Raw genomic sequence first — 20,326 nt, 5'->3', positions numbered from 1 at the left:
CACTATTTCTCAGAAAGTACTCCAAGGATCTGTATCAAATTGCATGTGCAGGTTCCCCTAGGGGTCTAGTTGTGCATATTGCATTTTCGGACAGATCAGTGAACAAGATGGCCGACAGGACGCCATCTTGGATTTTGATAGTTGAAGCTTGTTACCACTATTTCTTAGAAAGTACTGAAGGGATCTGTCTCAAATTTCATGTGCAGGTTCCCATAGGTCCCTGGTTATGCAAATTGCATTTTGGTACTGATCGGTGAACAAGATTGCCAACAGGACGCCATCTTGGATTTTGACAATTGAAGTTTTTTCCGCTATGTCTAAGAATGTACTGAAGGGATCTGGCTCAAATTGTATTAGTCCGCTAAACCTGCCTATATTATTAGGCTTTTTTTTATTTTTTTTTTTTTTTTTTTTTGCCTAATATATAGACTATATATTAGGCAAAAAAAAATAATAAAAAAAAGCCTAATAATATAGGCAGGTTTAGCGGACTAAAATTGTATGTGCAGGTTCTTCTAGGGGTCTAGTTCACTGTGGGTATCCGTACACCGGATATTGGTATCGACGAGGCGAGGCCTGTCGCAACAAGGATACGTTTTACAATATTTGCACAATTCAATGTAATTAATGTATCTGTAACTATTGTCCAGTTCAAGCTTATTATATATCGCGTCCGTACGCGATCTGTCTACCCCCAGCGTCATATATTTATTGAGGAATAGACAGGAATCCAGGGTCACCTGTACGGGGGTACCGCAATGAAATCGACTGTGAACTATTGTTCGTGATATTGAATAACTAGCTTGTTCCAGGTTACAATTTTTGGGTTGTATAGACGGGTTATGATGGGAGTTCATGTTGAGGCCAATTTCGTACTGTCGTGGCCACGGATGTTTCAACAAGACGACTCAAAATTTAGCTTGTGTACGGGGGCTTGTTAAACTAGTGTACGGGGGCTTGGTTTATGTGATAAAAATGGTGTACGGGGGCTTGGCATAACTAAAATGACAAACTTAACAATATGTTTAAAACAGATAGCGTCTAGTCGTCCAAAAGACAGATGTAAAGTTTTCCTTTGACGTCTATGTGTTCGTAGATCTCGTGTAAAGATGCCAATGGAACAGTAGGCCTACCAGACGAAGATGATGAATGTTGGTTAGTCTGTAGATTTTGTATACAATATCAGTTTGTTTGTTTGCTGGCAATTTTGTTAAGTTCTTTAACGGTGGGGATCATTTTGAGGGAGGAATGTACTCGTATTAACCATGTAGCGCAATAAGAAATACAACTTCACCTGGTGGAAATGTCATAATGTAATAGTAATAATAAATTTTACTATCAAATTGTAAACCATGGCTAAGAATACGTATTTCCATTTTTTCTTTTTTTTTCTTTTCGTTTACAGGTGCTGGCCGTTTACATTTGTTTTTACTGTCCGGAAAATTTCGATACGTTCCGTATGGCTACCTGCCACCTGATTGAATGTCATAGTGACTTGACATTAGAGCTACGTCGACGGGAAAATAATAAGAAGCGCGTGCATACTCATCACACCCGAGCTCTGTAGAGAGGAGGACAAAACAATACCTGTTATTGACAAGGTCGGAAAAATCCACATTTCTAGGAGAGATGTTGTACCGAAAGATAGCCCATTCAAGAAAGATATCTAAAGATAATGTTTAAAGATGCTCCACCGCTGACAAGTGGTATATTTTTCACTATGAAAATCGGGAGCAGACGATTTAGTATTTTTCTTCAGTTATAAAAGTTACTTACTTTACACCATTACCACCATTGAAAAGTCTGAGCTTTTAATTTTACTTCAAGTTAAAAATATGAAAAATAATTAATTGTTTCCCGAAAAAAAAATCCGTGACACTATATTCTATATGGAATGAAGTACTGATTGCGTATGCACCAAAGGCGAAATAAATTATTTTATATTATTTTTTGTGTTAATTAGGCATATATAAACACGATTAAATACCAGTTATTGTTCAAATGATGAATGTCATTTATGCTCTGTCGGCGGTGGAGCATATAAATACTTTAATACTTTTTGTTGCCCAGGCTTAAATTAATTGAAAAGAACAGTTTTTTGCCTGAATTGATCAAAATCAAAATGAATAATCATTCTACATTGCGTATCGTTTCAATCAGTAATTTGATTAATCATATAGAACGTTATATATTGCTATTTAGAAAGAAATATTTGACTTAAAAAGCTGCGTTTCTCAACTCATCAATCAATTTTCCGTACAATCGTCAACCAAGCTGCCGTACAATCAACATCCAAGCCCCCCGTACACTTGATTTTTAACAGCAAGCAAGCCTCCGTACACAACGTGATTTTCACTTATTTATTTCGTAATCTTCATGACCTCAAATTTGTCATTGGGGCGTGAGATGCTTTCATATGACGTGAATTAGCCATAGAAAATGAATTCCGTTATCAGGAAAGCTTTAAATATCTATATCAGTGATTTATTTTAAACCGTCTTTTTCACTGCGGTACCCCCTACATGTGATCCTGGATTCCTGTCTATTCCTCAATAAATATATGACGCTGGGGGTTGACAGATCGTATACGGACGCGATATCTAATAAGCTTGAACTGGACAATAGTTACAGAAACATTAATTACATTAGAATTGTGCAAATATTGTAAAACTTATCCTTGTTGCAACAGGCCTCGCCTCGTCGATACCAATATCCGGTGTACGGATACCCACAGTGTAGTTGTGCATATTGCATTTTAGGACCGATCAGTGAACAAGATGGCCGACAGGTAGCCAACAGGACGCCATCTTGGATTTTGACAATTGAAGTTTTTTTTTCCCGCTATTTCTCAGAATGTACTGAAGGAATCTTTCTCAAATTTCACATGTAAGTTCCCCTAGGGGCCTAGTTGTGCATATTGCATATTGGGACCAATCAGTTAACAAGATGGCCGACACACCGCCATCTTGGATTTTGATAGTTTAAAGTCTGTTACCGCCATTTCTCAAACAGTACCAAAAGAATTCTTCTTAAATTTCATGTACAGGTTCCTTTAGGGCCCTAGTTGTGCATATTGCATTTTAGGACCAATCGGTGAACAAGATGGCAGACAGGTAGCCATCTTGGATTTTAATTATTGAAGTTTGTTACTGTTATATATCTCAGAAAGTAGTCAAGGGATCTTTCTCAAATTTCATGTGTAGTAATATGTAGTAAAAGCTTGAAAAGAAGAGAAAAGATCCCTCTTTCCTTTGTCAAACAAAGATCATTCTTAGGTGGGCGCCAAGATCCCTCTGGGATCTCTTGTTCCTCTATAAACTATAGTAAACTTGACCCCCTCCCCAGGGAGAAACTTGAGACCCCAGAGTCATATAATTAACAATTTTTGAAAAGGACCTTAAGATCTTTCCATCTGTGAAGAGTATTTGATTCTACCAGTTCCAGAATTTCAGAAGTTTTAGCCTATTTGACCCCTTATGGCCCCTTGGGGTCAGTCATGGAAAATTTGTTAATAGGATTTAATGGCCATTTCATACAGATAATTCGGACGACGTTTGACTAATTTCCTATTACAAATGACCAAATAATGCTTAAAAATGTGTTTTCCCTATATAAACTATAGTAAAATTAACCCCCTCCCCAGGGGGAAACCTGAGACCACAGGGCCATGAAATTCACAATTCTTGTAAAGAGCCTATAAACATTTTAATATATGAAGAGTACCTGTTTCCATCAAATCTAGGAATTCAGAAGAAGATTTTTGAAACTTAAGCCATTTTTACCCCTTTTGGCCCCTAGGCGTCGGCCAGGACCAATATAGATATGACGTTAAAATTCTATTTCAGGTTAATAATTCTAACCCAGTTTGACTAATTTCCTATGAAAACTAAGCAAATCAAGTTCATAAATGTGTTTTTCCTCTATTAACTATAGTAAACTTGACCCCCTCCCCAGGGAGAAACTGGAGACCCCAGGGTCATATGATTCACAATTTTTGTAAAGAACTTAAGACCTTTCCATCTATGAAGAGTATTTGACTCTACCAGTTCCAGATTTCAGAAGAAGATTTTTTTATGGAGGTCAGTCATAGAAAATTTGTTAATAAGATTCAATGGCCATTGCATAGGGATAATTCTGACTACAATTGACTAATTTCCTATTACAAATGACCAAATAAGGTCAGATGACCAAAGAATAAGCACACAAAATCATGCCTGTTATTTTTTAACATGTGTCTGCAAGTAGTCGAAAAACTTCTATGACTGTAGACAGGAAAACTAACATATTCCCTTGGGGGAAATAAATATTTTATTTCCATGGGATACATGCCCTCAAATCTTTCCCCTTGCTTCCAATTGTAAATTTTTTTACTCAAATAGCAAATCAAGAATTTTCAGTATAATAAACAATTCCCAAGTGACAGTGTCAATACAATCCGAGTGAATAACAGCGATACCTTGGATGTAATATTTCCCCTCTGGCAATATTACACCTTTGGGTATGACTATTGAGCCAAAAATGGAATTCACAATTCTATTCAGAAATTCACAGCAAGATGTTTTAAGGATGTATTCTTCTGAGGTTTCAGTCCCGTTGAAGTCTCGTTTCGACAAAGATCAAAAAAGTTATGAGATTTTCAAATATATTTTATCAATATCTGTAGCAAGTTGCCAGATGCAAATTTTGTCAAAAAATTACATTTCTATTTTCAGCAAATTTGTTTATACAGGGATTTTAAGAAATGGCCCATTTGACGGCCATTTTGAAATTGTGTCTTTTTCCTCTTTGAGTAGAGGCATAGTTTAACCATTTTTTACTGAAATTGTTTTTACTTAAATCATCACTGCACCAGCATTTTTATCTGTAACGAGCTAATTTTTGCTGTTAATCTTTACTAGGTTCGCGGTTATTAAAATATTGAGCATTATTGCACGACGTGATACGCTTTTGTCACTTTATTTTTAAATTTTTTACTCTGAAAAATAACACATTCAAATGGGGCAAAAAGTAAGCACACTGACCCCCCATTTTTCTGCCTAATTTAGAAAGAACAACCCATTCCCTATTGATATGCAAAATATTAACAAAAGTTTAATACCACAACTGTTTCTACAGAGGGTTAAATTTGGCAAAAATGGCTGAAAATGGTGTATTTTGTAGCTCAAAATTAAGGGGTAGCATATATTGTTACTATGAGAAACAAGAGATCCAAGAGGGATCTTGGCACCCACCAAAGTATGATCTACGTCTGACAATGGAAAGAGGGATCTTTTCTCTGCTTTTCAAACTTTTTCAAAGATACAACATATATGAAATATGAAACAGATCACTTCATTACTTTTTTAGAAATAGCAGTAACAACCTTCAACTATCAAAATCCAATATGGCTACCTGTCGGCCATCTTGTTGACCGATCGGTCCTAAAATGCAATATGCACAACTAAGGTCCTAGGGAAACAAACATAAAATTTGAGAGAGATCGCTTCAGTACTTTCTGAGAAATAGCGGTAACAAACTTTAACTATCAAGATCCAAGATGGTGGCCTGGCGGCCAGCTTGTTGACCGATCCGTCCCAAAATACATTATGCGCAACTAAGGCCCTAGGGGAACCTACAAATGAAATTTGAAAGAGATCCCTTCAGTACTTTCTGAGAAATAGCGGTAACAAACTTTAAACTATCAAAATCCAAGATGGCTACCTATCGGCCATCTTGTTGACCAATCGGTCCCAAAATGCAATATGCACAACTTGGGCCCTAGGGGAACCTACATATGAAATTTGAGAGAGATTGCTTCAGTACTTTCTGAGAAATAGCGGTAACAAACTTCAATTGTCAAAATCCAAGATGGCTGCCTGGCGGCCATCTTGTTGACCGAACCGTCCCAAAATGCAATATGCACAACTAGGGCCCTAGGGGAACCTACATATAAAATTTGAGAGAGATCCCTTCAGTACTTTCCGAGAAATAGCGGTAACAAACTTTAACTATCAAAATCCAAGATGGCCGCCTGGCGGCCATCTTGTTCACCTATCGGTCCCAAAATGCAATATGCACAACTTGAGCCCTAAGGAAACCTACATATGAAATTTGAGACAGATCCCTTCAGTACTTTCTGAGAAATAGCGGTAACAAACTTCAATTGTCAAAATCCAAGATGGCGGCCTGGCGGCCATCTTGTTCACCGATCGGTCCCAAAATGCAATATGCACAACAAGGGCCCTAGAGGAACCTACATATGAAATTTGAAAACGATCCCTTCAGCCTATTTGGAGAAATAGCGGTAACAAGAAATGTTAACGGACGGACGGACCACGGACGAAAAGCGATTTTAATAGCCCACCATCTGATGATGGTGGGCTAAAAATATGAGTCTTATCAATCAAAACTTGTATATTTTTAAAGAAGACTACAGGAAAATAGATTCTTCAAACCTCCATACATATCAAACATCTCATTAGGAAATTATGGCTTTAAACTCTTGTGTATATGGTCAAAACCACAAAAAATCTAAGATTTTGTCAACTTGGTATCTTTGAGTGACAATAGCTCAAAATCAAGCGCACCAACATATGTTTTTTCTTCCATTTTCTTGTATAGTATGAACTCCTATTTCCCAAAATATATGCGAGAAAAAAAGTTTAATACAAGAAAATGTTGACTTCTCAGAGGTGTACGTCCTTTAAAAGCCAGGATACCAGCAAGACTGGCTATTTCTCACATAGCTAGCCATGTAAGATAGAGTTGTCCCATGAAAGACAGCTATATAAGATAAATCTATCTTACATAGCTGTGACGTCACAATTGCCAAACAATTAGATGACGTCATATCAGCCAAAGTTGACATCATTTTTCTTCTATTTCAATTGATTTGCCGGATTTGTTTACCATTTCAGTTGATTAATTTGCATTTCAAACCGTTTTACTTAAGATTTCTTGTTTATATTTATTAATATAAACCAAACTTTGATGAGCTGTTTCGAATGGCGTTCTTATTTTTAAAATCGATCAATTATTTAAGAAGTTAAGATTTTGTCACAAAATGGCTGCCTCAACTTTCGTGCAAGTAACTCGACAAGCAATGTGAGAAAATAACTCTTTCATATGTAAATTATGTAGGATAGAACTATTCCACCCTCGGGTACAGAATTTTGGGTCAGAAACCTCTACAAGCCTCGGTTCTGACCCAAAATTCTGTACCCTCGGGTGGAATAGTACTATCCTACATATGTACATATGAAAGAGTCATAAAATCCTATTCTGCAAAAAAAAAAATAATTGCATAGTACCAAGTTATCTTCCCTTGTGGGTAGGTATTGATTATTATGTCATGTGCTTGCGAGCATAACATCATACTTTTCAGAGAAACAACGTAAATTGTGCTCACGAAATAATGACGAAACAATTGATACCTACCTGCAAGGGAACTAACTCTGTAACATGCAAAGACGGAATAGTGTACAGCTTGCAAAAATACCTTCTTGAGAAAGAATGAATTCCACTATGTTTTTGCCATACAGTTCAAAACTTTAGGAAAATATACACAGACACATTTGTTAGTTTAGTTTTATTACACACATTTGAATTCTTAGTTTTGACAATATGTCATCCTAAGATAGGAGTATTTCAGCAACGGATTCCGTTGATAAATATATGAAGATGATTTTTTTTTTGCAGCTACTTCATGCTCATGACTTCAAATTTTCAATACATGTTAACAAGTATTCATGAAAGATGCATGTTTATATCCAGATCTATATTTTTTAAAAGAATAAAAAAAATCTACATTTCATAAATTATCTACAGTCAATAAAACATATATAAGTTCATTATAAAACACCCGCCTCGGTCAACAAGAAAGACAACAGATGAATGAACAGTAATGGCTGGATGATGACAAGGCATTCAGGTGAAATGGAGCTCGCATTACTTCTTTGCTGCTGCTTTCTTTCCCTTTCCTGTTGCCTTCTTTGCTCCTTTCTTTGCTGCTTTCTTTGCAGGTGCTGCCTTCTTTGCTTTCTTTACGCCTGTGAAATTGAAGTTCAACATGGTTTTAAATGCAGCTATACATGGACATAAATGGAAATATGGAAAAGTTCAAAATAAAAGCAGAAATTTTCCTAATGCCACATACCATATTCGACCCATTAATCACACAAGGCGTTTAAAAAAAATTAGAAAAATAAAAAGGTGCTAATATAAAGAAAATATTGCAAGTCTATTGTTTGGTGTAGTTTTGGTCTGTATTTATGCCTGGGCAATTGAAACCTAAAAAATGGGGAAGGGCGCATTATATTGGATCGAATATGGTATATTAATTAAAATTTTATGCAACATTAGCAAGGGTTTCAATATCAGGCAGTACCCAGTACTTTTTGTCTGTTGAACCAAGGCTGTGATACCGCCTGATTTGGGCTAAATTACATTAGATAGCATACAGATGGTATAAAAAAGTACCCCCTGAAATTGACATTGCGCCTCTCCTGAGAGATAATGAAACCCCTGCACTAGTATGTAAATGTGCACTCTACATTATCAGCACCTATGCAACATCATTCTAAATGCAACAGGGTGCAGGATTTACAATAAATTTAAAGTGAACAGTCGGGCAAGGATGGCTAAAATCGGTAAAAATGGTGTGAATGTATCCAGTATAATTTCTTATGAAATAGAAAAATAAAATCTCTCGCCAAAATCTGTCTGCGTACGAAGAAATTAATTTAAAGTATAGGAATCCTAAAATGTCCTCCCGGCTGACTATGTCCGTGGTTACATTTACATGCAGCCTCGCTTTCAATGCTTTCAACTTTCCTTTACTTTAATGGTCAGAACTGGGAAACGTAAGCAGAACTTGGCCGTCGTATTAATATGCGAGAACTTTTGGAAGGCCAATGAACGCATTTAGACTGCTTTTATTTGCCCGACTATTCACTTAAATACCTGCCTCTTCCAGGGTTCAAACTGGAACCTCTGGATTACTAGTCTGGCTATGCTCAAGCTACGATCAAGCTAAAGAGAAGTACTTCCTAACTGAGCGATATATTGCAGCTAGTGTTGACCAGGGTTACATACAACATGGAAAGGCATTTTGGTGGCCATCCTAATAAGATAACAAACTTTGTACTTTTAATTACAGAAAATGGAATATGATTTCCCCAGAAACCTCTTGTCACTGCCTTTTGCATGTGGGAAAGTAGAAAAGGTAGGAGAAAATGTAGTGGCTAGAGTGTGGGGTTCAACTACTGTTACAATATTCCTCAAAGTGTTTTATTGACATAAAGCATACTGTCAATAATAGAATTGAACATCAGGCATGGCCTATCTTAGTCCTCTCCTTATAAGAGAACTTGAACCCAGGCGCTCCTACCACTAGCTGGATGTTCTACGCCCTTGCAGGTATTTATGTTTTTGTACGCATGTCAAAACACATCAGCAAAAAAAGGCCCAATTTTCAACTGAAAATGACGCATAACAATCATTACCCCACCACAAGGACAGATGATATGAAATATGAAAGACCAATAGCCCATCCCATTGTCAATTTTTAGTCCAGTTGGTTTGGCAACCTGTTACCACAATAATAAAACAGCAGCTATATTTCACCAATGTTTAACTAAACCACTGAGTTCTGACAGTGAATTGAGACTTCATCCATGCTTACCATCGATTCCATCATGCTGCTGTAATTTAGTAGTTGTATATACAGAAAAGTAGATGTAGTTCCTAAAGGATCTTGCTTGAACCCTTATATTGCTTGAACCCTATAACCAAACAAACCCTGTGGGTACACTTAGGCCATAGGGGAAATGCTACCTTACAAGTTGTGTCCTCTGTGATGAAGACTTAAGAAAAGGAGCAAGGAGTGTTGCTGAATGGGACTAATTCAAGTACCATGGGATAACTGATAACGTCCATCACCACTGAAGATATGCAAAAGCAGAATTGGTATCAAGACTGAAGTGGTACATAAAATACTATTTGTCTGGGTCTATCATCAGGTAAATCAAAGGTTTTGGGTTTGAATCCCTCGGTCTAACTGCTACATTTTCTCTTCCCCCTAGTTTTACAACATTAAAGATATACAAACCTCCTTTCTTCACACCCTTTTTAGGCTTTGCTGCTGCCTTCTTAGCTGGAGACTTTGCCGCTGATGTTGAAAGGGAAAACATACATATGCAAGAAATGGAAATTCACTTACACAACGATCCCAACAACTAACAAGAACATTCACTTTCTTATAGATAATTATGTATTAACTCTTTCATCGTTTCATTTTTGCGAAATTTGGATCAGTGCTAACTAAAAGCTTACAGCTGTACTGAAACAGCATAAATATTTTCTAGAAATATTTCCAGTTCCATACTGTATAACTGATAAGGAATTCCAAACGAACGAAAGAAAGATTGATTAACCAACCAATCGAGAGCATTCGAGATACAAAGCAACGTTATTGTTGAAACGCGAGTGACACATGCCGCTACGACTACGAGCTAAGTTGACCTAATATCCACTTACCTTTCCTTGCTGCCATGCTGAGCCTTTAAAATCACAAGTTGCTGAAATTAAAACGTACAGAAATAACTTATAGTAGACTTGTGGATAAACGATAAAGACAAAGTTAAAAGCATAACGTCAATATAAAAGCAGCCATGTTTGTTGTGATTATTCGCTTATAGCCTCCTAGTGTTGTTTTTTTCAATAGGCCTATCATGAATGTGCTAGGCCTGTATCAAAATTATTTAACGATAATTTCATGCTAGCTGAAAATCAACAAAATTATATGCCTATTAACTGACAACATTGTAAAAATATGCAACAATATAACAACATACGGCAAAGTTTTTACCCTGTGCTTTTACTTAAGGCTCGAGATTCATAGACAACACAACCCGACATGACCCCCAGAAATTAACCAACCGTTATTAAAAAAGAACAAAGGTAAAACTTGCGATCGGTGCAGCAAAACTGAAACCATACAAGAGAATGATTTGTTTGCACCAGCATTTATGTATATTCAGTCAGGAAAATGTCCAATACGTACCAAAAAGACTTGTTTGTGCAAATGTACACTACAACCCCGGGAGTATTTTTTCAAGTGACGCTAACGGTTCTGACTATGACAGAGAATGAAAGCCGCGCACCTTAAATTCAACCAATCAACAAACCTGTAACATTTTGTTAAATGTTTCCAGCCAATCAAGTATACCGTTATAGTATTTCGGAAGACGCGCACGTTCTGACACGCCCTTTGACATCAAATCTCATTGGTCGATTAATATGTGCCAAAAGTAGTCATCTTTGTTTACACCGAAAGCGTGGCTGTGAGATTCTAGGTCATGTCACGGGTCGTTTACCTCATTAGCAAAATAACCCCAGGCGAGAATGAAGCGCGGCCTTTTCTCTGTAGTGGCAAAATCAATATACTTCACAAACATTTGCACACTTAACCGACCTGTTCGCAGTACTTCTTACATTGAAGTTAACATTTAACGGTTCTTCTATTCGTAGTGTTCAATGTCAATATAATATATTTTATTACTAATATTGAATTAATTATGGAGTTATTTCCCTTCGTCTTTTTGACTTCTTGTTGTAGAAATATATATAATATGTATATATGTTTCTGCTAAAATTTAATAATGATTTTAATGACCATAAACATAATTCAAACATCTTAAATAGAAAACTTAAAATTAATCATCACTGAAAGAATGCACGAAGATAATAAAACGATGTGGATGGGTCAATATGTTTCTGATCAAACACACGATAAAGTAATATCTACTTTAATAAACAGATATTTAAATATAATTAAAATGTAAATCTCTGATTTTAATAATAATAATTCAATTTTGCTTGTAGCGAGCATTTCCATTGGTTTTAAAATTTACTCTAATCATCTCATAAAGGGAAAAAATGGCGCCGCCGTGTAAGGTCGCGGCGTCTGATTGGCTGGGATAACAATTAAGTTTGACGGCATATTTCAAAGAGAAAAAGAGCTTCAAAATGAATCTGAAACTTTGCAGAGATTATGATACTATGAGACTATGTATGGTTTGGGCCTTATTATTTAGTATTTAATTATAAATTGTTGGATTTTACATATTTAATACATCCCTAATTTAATTGTATAATGATAGTTTTCTATTTTTTCAGCTTCAATATTGCCATTGTTACCACTCGAAATATGCATAAATTATTTACAATTATGCTTGGTTTTTGTTTTAAAAACCATAGAGTGCATCATTGAACAAACTGTATATATTTCTCATCACGATGTATTGGAAGTACAAGAACATACATATTCTATGTAAATATGTTCAAAGATGCTCTCTATAGTTTCATAGACAAAAACTAAGCAAAAAGGGCAAAAGTGTCAACATTTATACATTTTCGTAATTTATGCATATTTGGATAATTATCATGGCAACCAAAGCTGCAAAATTATAAAACAGTCGTCATAGTCGAATCAGGAATGTACTAACTATTAAAAATACAACAAATTAATCACTAAAAACAGTTTTGAAAATTTGATGGATTTTGTGGGCAAAAAGGGTCCAAATCTACATGAGCCTTTGAATATTTTTATGGAGCTATGACAAAATTCTGAGTGTACTCTCATCATAATAATAGACATTAACCGCTTCGTTATACCCGTACGATACCAGACGAACTCATGTTTAAAGAAACGCCATTTCAACAAATGGTTATGCAATCGTGATGTCATAACAGACTGTTCAATGGATATTTGTAATCCTTTTACATATGTGTAAGCCGATGACATCCTCAATCTGATAGGCCGATGGTTCCTCTAGGGCGATTTGATTTATAATCTGATATCATCACAAGCATTAATACTGCTAGGTATGTGTACGCCTCAGGGGCTACTTCATGAACCCATAGGTCTCAGTCACGGGTCATCAGACACAGGCAATACTTTTCACATATAAATTGTATTTCAACTCAATCTGGGCATGCGTATTTTAGATTTTCTTCCTCTAGAACCTCGGCTGTGAATTCAATTCAATTTTTTATTTCCGTCAGCCATACGGCTTTTAAGTACGAAAACCGATTAGGCTCATTTTGGTAGAAGAAAAAAAAATCGCGTTATAACGCGAAACTATAGCGATATTACGCGAAACTGTCGCGATATCACGAACTTTGACGTTATTACGCGAAACTGTCGCGATATATCACGACAAACTTTTGACGTTATTACGCGAAACTATCGCAATATTATGACAAACTTTTGGCATTATTACGCGAAACTTTTGGCGTTATTACGCAAAGACTGGTTCCCGCCTCAGTTACCTCCTTTGCGTTCGCTCATTCTGAGTCCGCATCATTTCTGCGCATGAATGTCATTATGGAGACGGCTACTTCCGTTAATTAAGATAATATAACGTCGTTAACGTCTTTCTTATAAGCACAATAAGTTTTGTTAGCACGAAATAATTTTAAAACTTAAAACCTAATTTACTTTTGTTTACCTATCGTTCAAACAAAATATTTATTCTTTACATTAAGATCCGTCGCTTCGTATGCACAGTGTATGAACGGAAGTGTATAGCATAATCATTAGTTGCTTTTTGTATGGTCACTTGTGAGTATCGAAGCGGGATGAATGAAAACAGACATGCTATGCAGGTCGGTAAAACACCAAATATCGGCATTATCCTTAAGTATAAATATGTTTAACATTATAGACGTCCTCATAACATGTATTAACAAATTCATGAACATGATTTTGAAAAGAATGTTAGCAAAAGATAAGAATATATGTGTAATCACTGAATTACGATAAAAACTGCAATGTGTTTTCGGAGGAAATTGCGTTTTCTCCCGTTTTCCTGAAATATATGTTATAATTGTAACTTATATGAGTAATTTGATTATCTATTTATTTACAATTTCTTTATTCTACACCATTCTTAATTAGAAAGCAGCTAAAACATATCTTAAAATATGCATACATGAAATAGTTTTGTATTGTCGCTTGTCACTTTATTGTATAGTCACTTGTTTTAATTTAAAAAAAAATATTGTATAGTCACTTGCGCAAAAATCGCATTGCAAATCGTTCATATTTCTAATTTTTTAATTCAGCAATTTTCAAGTTAAAGGAACTTACATTATGATTTCGTTTAGGCCACAGGATGTGTTCAGCATTGGGAAACATATAAACAAAAAGTGGAAAGTTGCATAAATCTAGTTTTTTTATGATTTGATTCATGGAAAGCTCACCTTTTTTATCACGTGATTCCCGGGCGACAACGATATAAAATATGTACATGTACATACCAATCGATACAGACGCACAAGGACAGATTAGATGCTCATCTCTATCATCACTAATATTAATCCTTAAGCCTATATGTGTTATTTTTTTTAATATGTGAGTATGTGTGAATTTTTGACCAAGACGTCAGTAACATGAAATTTTGTTTGTTTTTTTTGTGTCTAGATAATGGGACAGATCGCCTCGAAAATTTGACGTTATTTTTGTCCATACTAATGGAATTATTCTTTTCCCTATAAGGTATATTTGAACCTGACATATATTTACGCGTGCGATTAGAATTTACTTATTTCGCTGGCGACAAGAAATTGTGAAAATCAATCGCCGCAACAATGGCATTACGTTAACAAAGGTTTAAATCACGAAATTGAATCCCCATGGAATAACGTTAGACACGAAAATATGAAAATAATTTTGTTAGTGAACAGCCATTTCCAGCGTAAGAAATATGGAAATGACGTAAGTAATTTTCGTTTATGATTCTAGAAGAATTTGTTTTCTCCGTAATTTTGACATTTTGTAAAGTGATGACTGGTACATGGAAATCCAAGTTATAGCTGAAGTATCAACGTGGCACATTCTATTGCATTTTTGTTGCATTTACTCGATCTAAATTGTGAATGACTGTATATACTGAGCGCTGATGAAAACGCAACTCTTTTTAATTGAATATTTTCAATTAAATTTTTTGTTCACATCAAAAAATTGATAATGTAAAACTTTGAGCTCCTTACCTTTGTATACAATAATGATTCGCATGACTGAACTTGCTCTAGGGTCGTGAAGCGGTCGATTGTTGAAAAAGTACCTATCTGCACGTGCACTCGCTATCAATGCGCGCTTGGTCTACCCATTACATTTGTATATTCCTTGCGGATAGGAAGACTGTTTTCCACATTCATATTTAGGTCACCCATCTCCGTGACCGCTTCCAAACTGCCTCCCAAACAGCCAGAACAACGACAGATATCAATGGAAGACGAATTTCGGTTTCTACTGTCCGCCGACGTTTGCGTAGCGCCGGTTTGAAAGCCCGTAGACCCTTCCGTGGGAACATGTTGACACAACGTCGACAACAAAATCGCCTGACGTGGACCCGGAGGCATCGACGTTGGCTCATGCGCCAATGGAGACGCTTACTGTTCACGGATAAATCCCGCTTCCATTTCCGTAATAGTGACGGTAGAATTCGCGTGTAGAGACGACGGGGAGAGCGTTGCGTCGATTCGTGCGTCCGCGAATGTGACCGTTGGGGTGGTGGCAGTGTCATGGTGTGGGGAGGGATATCCTTCGACCGCAGAACGCCCCTTGTTATCGTGGACGGTAATCTGACGGCACGGCGTTACATCGACGAAGTGCTACAAACTACTGTTGTACAATTCTTTCGTAATCAACCCGACGTCGACATTCTGCAGCAAGACAATGCTCGTGCAAGGTTGACCACAGACTTCCTTAATCAACAGAACGTTCAAACACTGCCCTGGCCTGCCTTCTCCCCTGACCTCAGTCCGATTGAACACTTGTGGGACCAGTTAGGTCAAGCTGTGAAACGACGTCAGCCACAACCGCAAAATCGACGTGAACTTGAAATTGTCGTGCTTGTGTGGAGGCAAATGGTGGCCATATCAGATATTGAAAGTGTGAAAATGAATTTTGGGGGGGGGGGGGGGGGCGTTGAAACGTTTGTCTCTTCCCCATTCACGGGCAATCTTTGACTAACTCACTGGCAGGAAACGACTCTCGAAATGTATACCTTTGTAATGAAATAAAGATTTTTTCTGTAAAATTTTTGTTACCATTAAATTTTGCATATTATAAATATATATACATAGGCAAAACGTCGTATTAACAGATATCCTGACCAAGAGTGTTGCGTTTCTATCGGCGCTCAGTATATGATCTGTGCAACAAAGTTGACTAAACGTTTAAATTGATAGTGTATTTGAGAATTCTGTTAATTTGTTAGCTTCAAAGCCTTTTATCACTGAATATATTTCCTCTTTATAGCAAGCGACTATACAAGTGGCCTCGCAAGCAACTATACATCGCCAGTTTCAAAACAATGCAAGTGACTATACAATTTTAACTGATCATCCTACAACTTCAAAATACGATAAAGTAAAAGATGTTGTGTCCATTAATATGTATTTATGTGTTTTATATTGTTGGATTAATTTATAAACCTGTGATGGTGCTTGAAATAATGAAAACCAGGCAGAATACCTTAAAATAGTGCAAAATATTAGGCGGATGTCTCAATTCTTCGATGATGAACAGCAGATCAACTCATGAAAAGTGTCTGAAATGTTAACCCTCAACATTTCATTAGTCACTGGTAGTTCAAATTGCTATCCAATCCATGATGCCGTTTATAACTAAAGATTTCAACAAAAACGTATAGATTAAATGAAATTAGCAAAAATTATCCACTATCCATTGTTTCATTTGTCTTAGCAAGTGATCGAGTACCGCTAAACAGATTCGCAACTACGATATTTAAAAAGATACTATACACTTCCGTTCATAAAAGTGATGCCAGCGAACCGGATATGTAGATTTACCAATTAGAAATTCATCATAGTTACCTGTAGTCCGCAATCTCTCACAGGGTTCATAGCGGTCCCCACATTCACGTCAACGGCACACGAACTGACCGTCTGTTGACCTCGGGTTACAGAATATTATATATTACGCCATGACGATTGTATGAGATCACAGTGATTGTTTTTGAAACGGCGGACGTCGTATGCAAATCATGACCATTAACTAAAAAGTAAATCCAGTTACATCCGCAAAAGAATCCATTATTGTTTGGTTTGATATTGAATGATCAAATTATATTATGTCAGAACTAACAGTCGTTTACAGGAAAATGATACAAAAGGAAACTTACAATATGTATTTAAGAATTAATTATATGTCCGAAATACATTTTTCAAGAATCTGGAAATTTTTCTGGGCCGTTTACAGAGGTGGTATTGCGGGGACCGCAATGCACCCTGGGAGAGATTGGCTATATTCCCCGTCCCTTAGACTGGCTCACGCTTCAGTTACCTCCATTGCGTACGCTTCACTGAGTGAGCGGAGCGCAGCTTGGCGGAGAGTAGAGCACGAAGTAGTCCGCTAAACTTTTTTGTTTTGTTTTAATAATGGCATTAAAAATAAATTAATAAATACTAAAACAGCCTTATGATATAGGCAGGTTTAGCGGAGTAAGAGCGAAGGGAAGGGGTCTCTGCATTGCGGTCCCCACACACACTCTCTTTCTCTCTCTTCCCCTCTCTCTCCCTCTCTGTGTGTCTCAAATACAATTTAACATATTATGTCTTTCTTATATTGTAAATGCCATCTTGTCTTTGTATTTATGACCTATTTTTTTTACCTATTCTATTCTATTTCTAACAATTACAACAACAAAAATTATTTTCTAAATCAACAATCTGTTCATATTCGACAAAAATAAAAGTAAACTATTTTGTGAGTAGACACCGAAAATCATGGATTAACATGCGTTTTAACGGGGTGGGAAGTGAACCAAAATTGAAAAATTCACTTTTGGCCAATTGCTTGCTATTTAAGTTGTTTTGCTATCATTTTAATATAGTTATGTGTTTTTTAGAATATTTCTAACTTTTCACGCGATGTTGTTTATTTTGTATTCGTAAGTGTTTCCCGATTCAAAATCCACATTTGCTTGAGGGATTTTGGGAAGAAGTCTAATATTGTCTTCGACAAGATTCAAACATAATCAAATTTAACAACTTGGTAACCGGAAATATATAGACTATTCTAATACATTTGCAGAATCGCCAATCTTCAAGTCTTTCAAATGTGCACAGTTATGCTAGGCATACAGTTGGACATATCAATTGTATTTATACGTTATTTATATTTTGCAGCGTTACGTGTATTCAAATGTTGTGGTTTTTTTTTCTGACTGTACAAAAAAGACGTAGACGCCAATGATTTGGCAATAAAATATGTTTAAATAAAATCAGAAAAAAAAATAAATTGTGGGTAGCGCAGCCTGGCGGAGAATAGAGAACAAAGGGAAAGGAACCAGTGTAGCAAAACTTTTGGCGTTATTATACGAAACTTTGGCTTGAGTTAAAACGTGTTTTATTGCAAAAAAGAGGATAGGGCACAAGTTACCATAATTTATAAAAGCCTACTCAAAACGACAATGACATATAAATAATTACTAACTGCATTAAATACATATAATTCAATTTTGCTTGTTACGAGCATTTTCATTGGCTTAAAAAATTACTTTATCAGCCCATAAAGGAAAAAATGGCGTCGACGTTTGTTACGTTGCTTCTGATTGGCTGAGATGACGGCGTAATGATTTCATAGACAAACGAGTCCCAAAATGAATTTTGAATATTGAAGAGATTATCATTATTAAATTGAATTATAAGGATTAATTTGAATAGATTTTTTATGTCATGGAGATATAACACAAAAATATGAGTGTACTCTCATCATAAAGCGCTTCGCGGTTTATTTAGAGTACACTCAGATTTTTGTGTTAAATATATCTCCATAAGATAAAAAATCGATTCAAGTTAATCCTTAAATATTTACATTTATTTGTCACTTCTACTATATAAATCAACCAAGGCAAATTGAAATATATAACGGTATAACTGATACCCAAAACGTGACCATAATGACGTCACTAATGTTGACGTGGTGACGTCAACTGATCACTGTCAAAAAGGCTGTTCAATCTTATTGATTAAATCGTCGTTGATAAACGGGTTTCCTGGTCTAGCTTAACCCCTAGAGTGCCACAGAGCCTATATATATAGGCACTATGATACTACCGTTGACTGCCAAAGGGCCTATTGGTAGGCTCTCTGAAATTCGACATTTTTAACAATAGTGATGACGTCCATCTAATATTCTGTAACGTCATTTTCGCGCTCCGGAAGATCAGCTCGACGGAATAATGGCGACGTGATTGTTTGCTCCATGGTTTCGACCTTTTTCATCTGAAAAGAATGGCTTTATTTATCGACGGATTTTTATCAAATTTGGTATAACGAAACGAAATTGTCTGCTCTCTCAGTTCATACTATTTGCTGTGTCTTCCGATGTTTCATATCTTTATTTTTGCACCGTTAAAACTCCATAAAACTTCCTTTTTGTTTTACAAATAGCGTAAAAATGCTTGCTCAAAGGACACGGTTTTCTAAAAAAAAAATACATTATGGCTAAAACTACTGATGTATGATCTGTAAGAGTAGGCGATTGTCTGGAAGTTTGGCAACTTGTTTAGAATCCATTAATAAATAAAATCAGATATATTGCAAAATTGACCATGTGAATAAACGTTTCAGCCGAAATTGAGCATTGCATTGGTGCCTGTCAACCATGTTGTTTCTGATTTGTCCCAAGTTACAATATGCGTGTATGAAGGAAGCGGGACATTTAAAATTAAAAGAGATTACTTCAAATACTTTCCGAAGATTACATGTATAGCGGTAAAACGAATGTTAACGGACGGCTGAAGAACGACGGACAAAAGGCGATAATCTAGTAAATAAAGTTTACGGATTTATGCTTAAGAATTAGAAGATGAAGCAACATAAAATGTACAGGTATTAACGCAATATATCAATATTATAAACGTTCGAGAATATTGATTGTCAGGGACATTCTTATCTGTTGAGATAAACACAGGCACACAACATATGCTTAGACAAATAGCTCTCGTTCACTTTAATGTTAAAATTACAGACATATCAAACGTACGTCGATAAATATCGACATAACCAAAAATAAGTAACTAACAAATCAAATCTAACGATTTTCATTGCGTAGGAATTTTTGTGTGTGGGCTTTTTGGTGTTCTCGCGCGGCTGGCAATACTGTTCAGATTTGTCTCAGATTAATGTGAAAAGATTATACATTATCACAACGGAATTTCCGGTAGTTGTAATATTTTCCTTGTCCTGGTATAAAATCCAAAGACGTTGATTAGTTGTTCAAATACAAATTTATTAAATCACTTTTCTATGA

General features: G+C 36.1%; 1 long non-coding RNA gene across 1 annotated transcript; it reads right to left on the bottom strand.

Moving 5' to 3' along the window:
- Positions 1-7,552: 7,552 nt before the first annotated feature.
- LOC138320887 (uncharacterized) lies at positions 7,553-11,164 on the bottom strand. The gene is made up of 4 exons (XR_011208260.1): positions 11,042-11,164; positions 10,516-10,556; positions 10,088-10,147; positions 7,553-8,027 (listed from the first exon to the last, which is right to left on the bottom strand). It is a non-coding gene; the product is annotated as an uncharacterized lncRNA (long non-coding RNA).
- Between the last annotated feature and the right edge of the window lie 9,162 nt (positions 11,165-20,326).

Source organism: Argopecten irradians, chromosome 4, assembly GCF_041381155.1.
Source record: "Argopecten irradians isolate NY chromosome 4, Ai_NY, whole genome shotgun sequence".
Lineage (NCBI taxonomy): Eukaryota > Metazoa > Mollusca > Bivalvia > Pectinida > Pectinidae > Argopecten > Argopecten irradians.
This window is presented reverse-complemented; position numbering and strand designations above follow the sequence as displayed.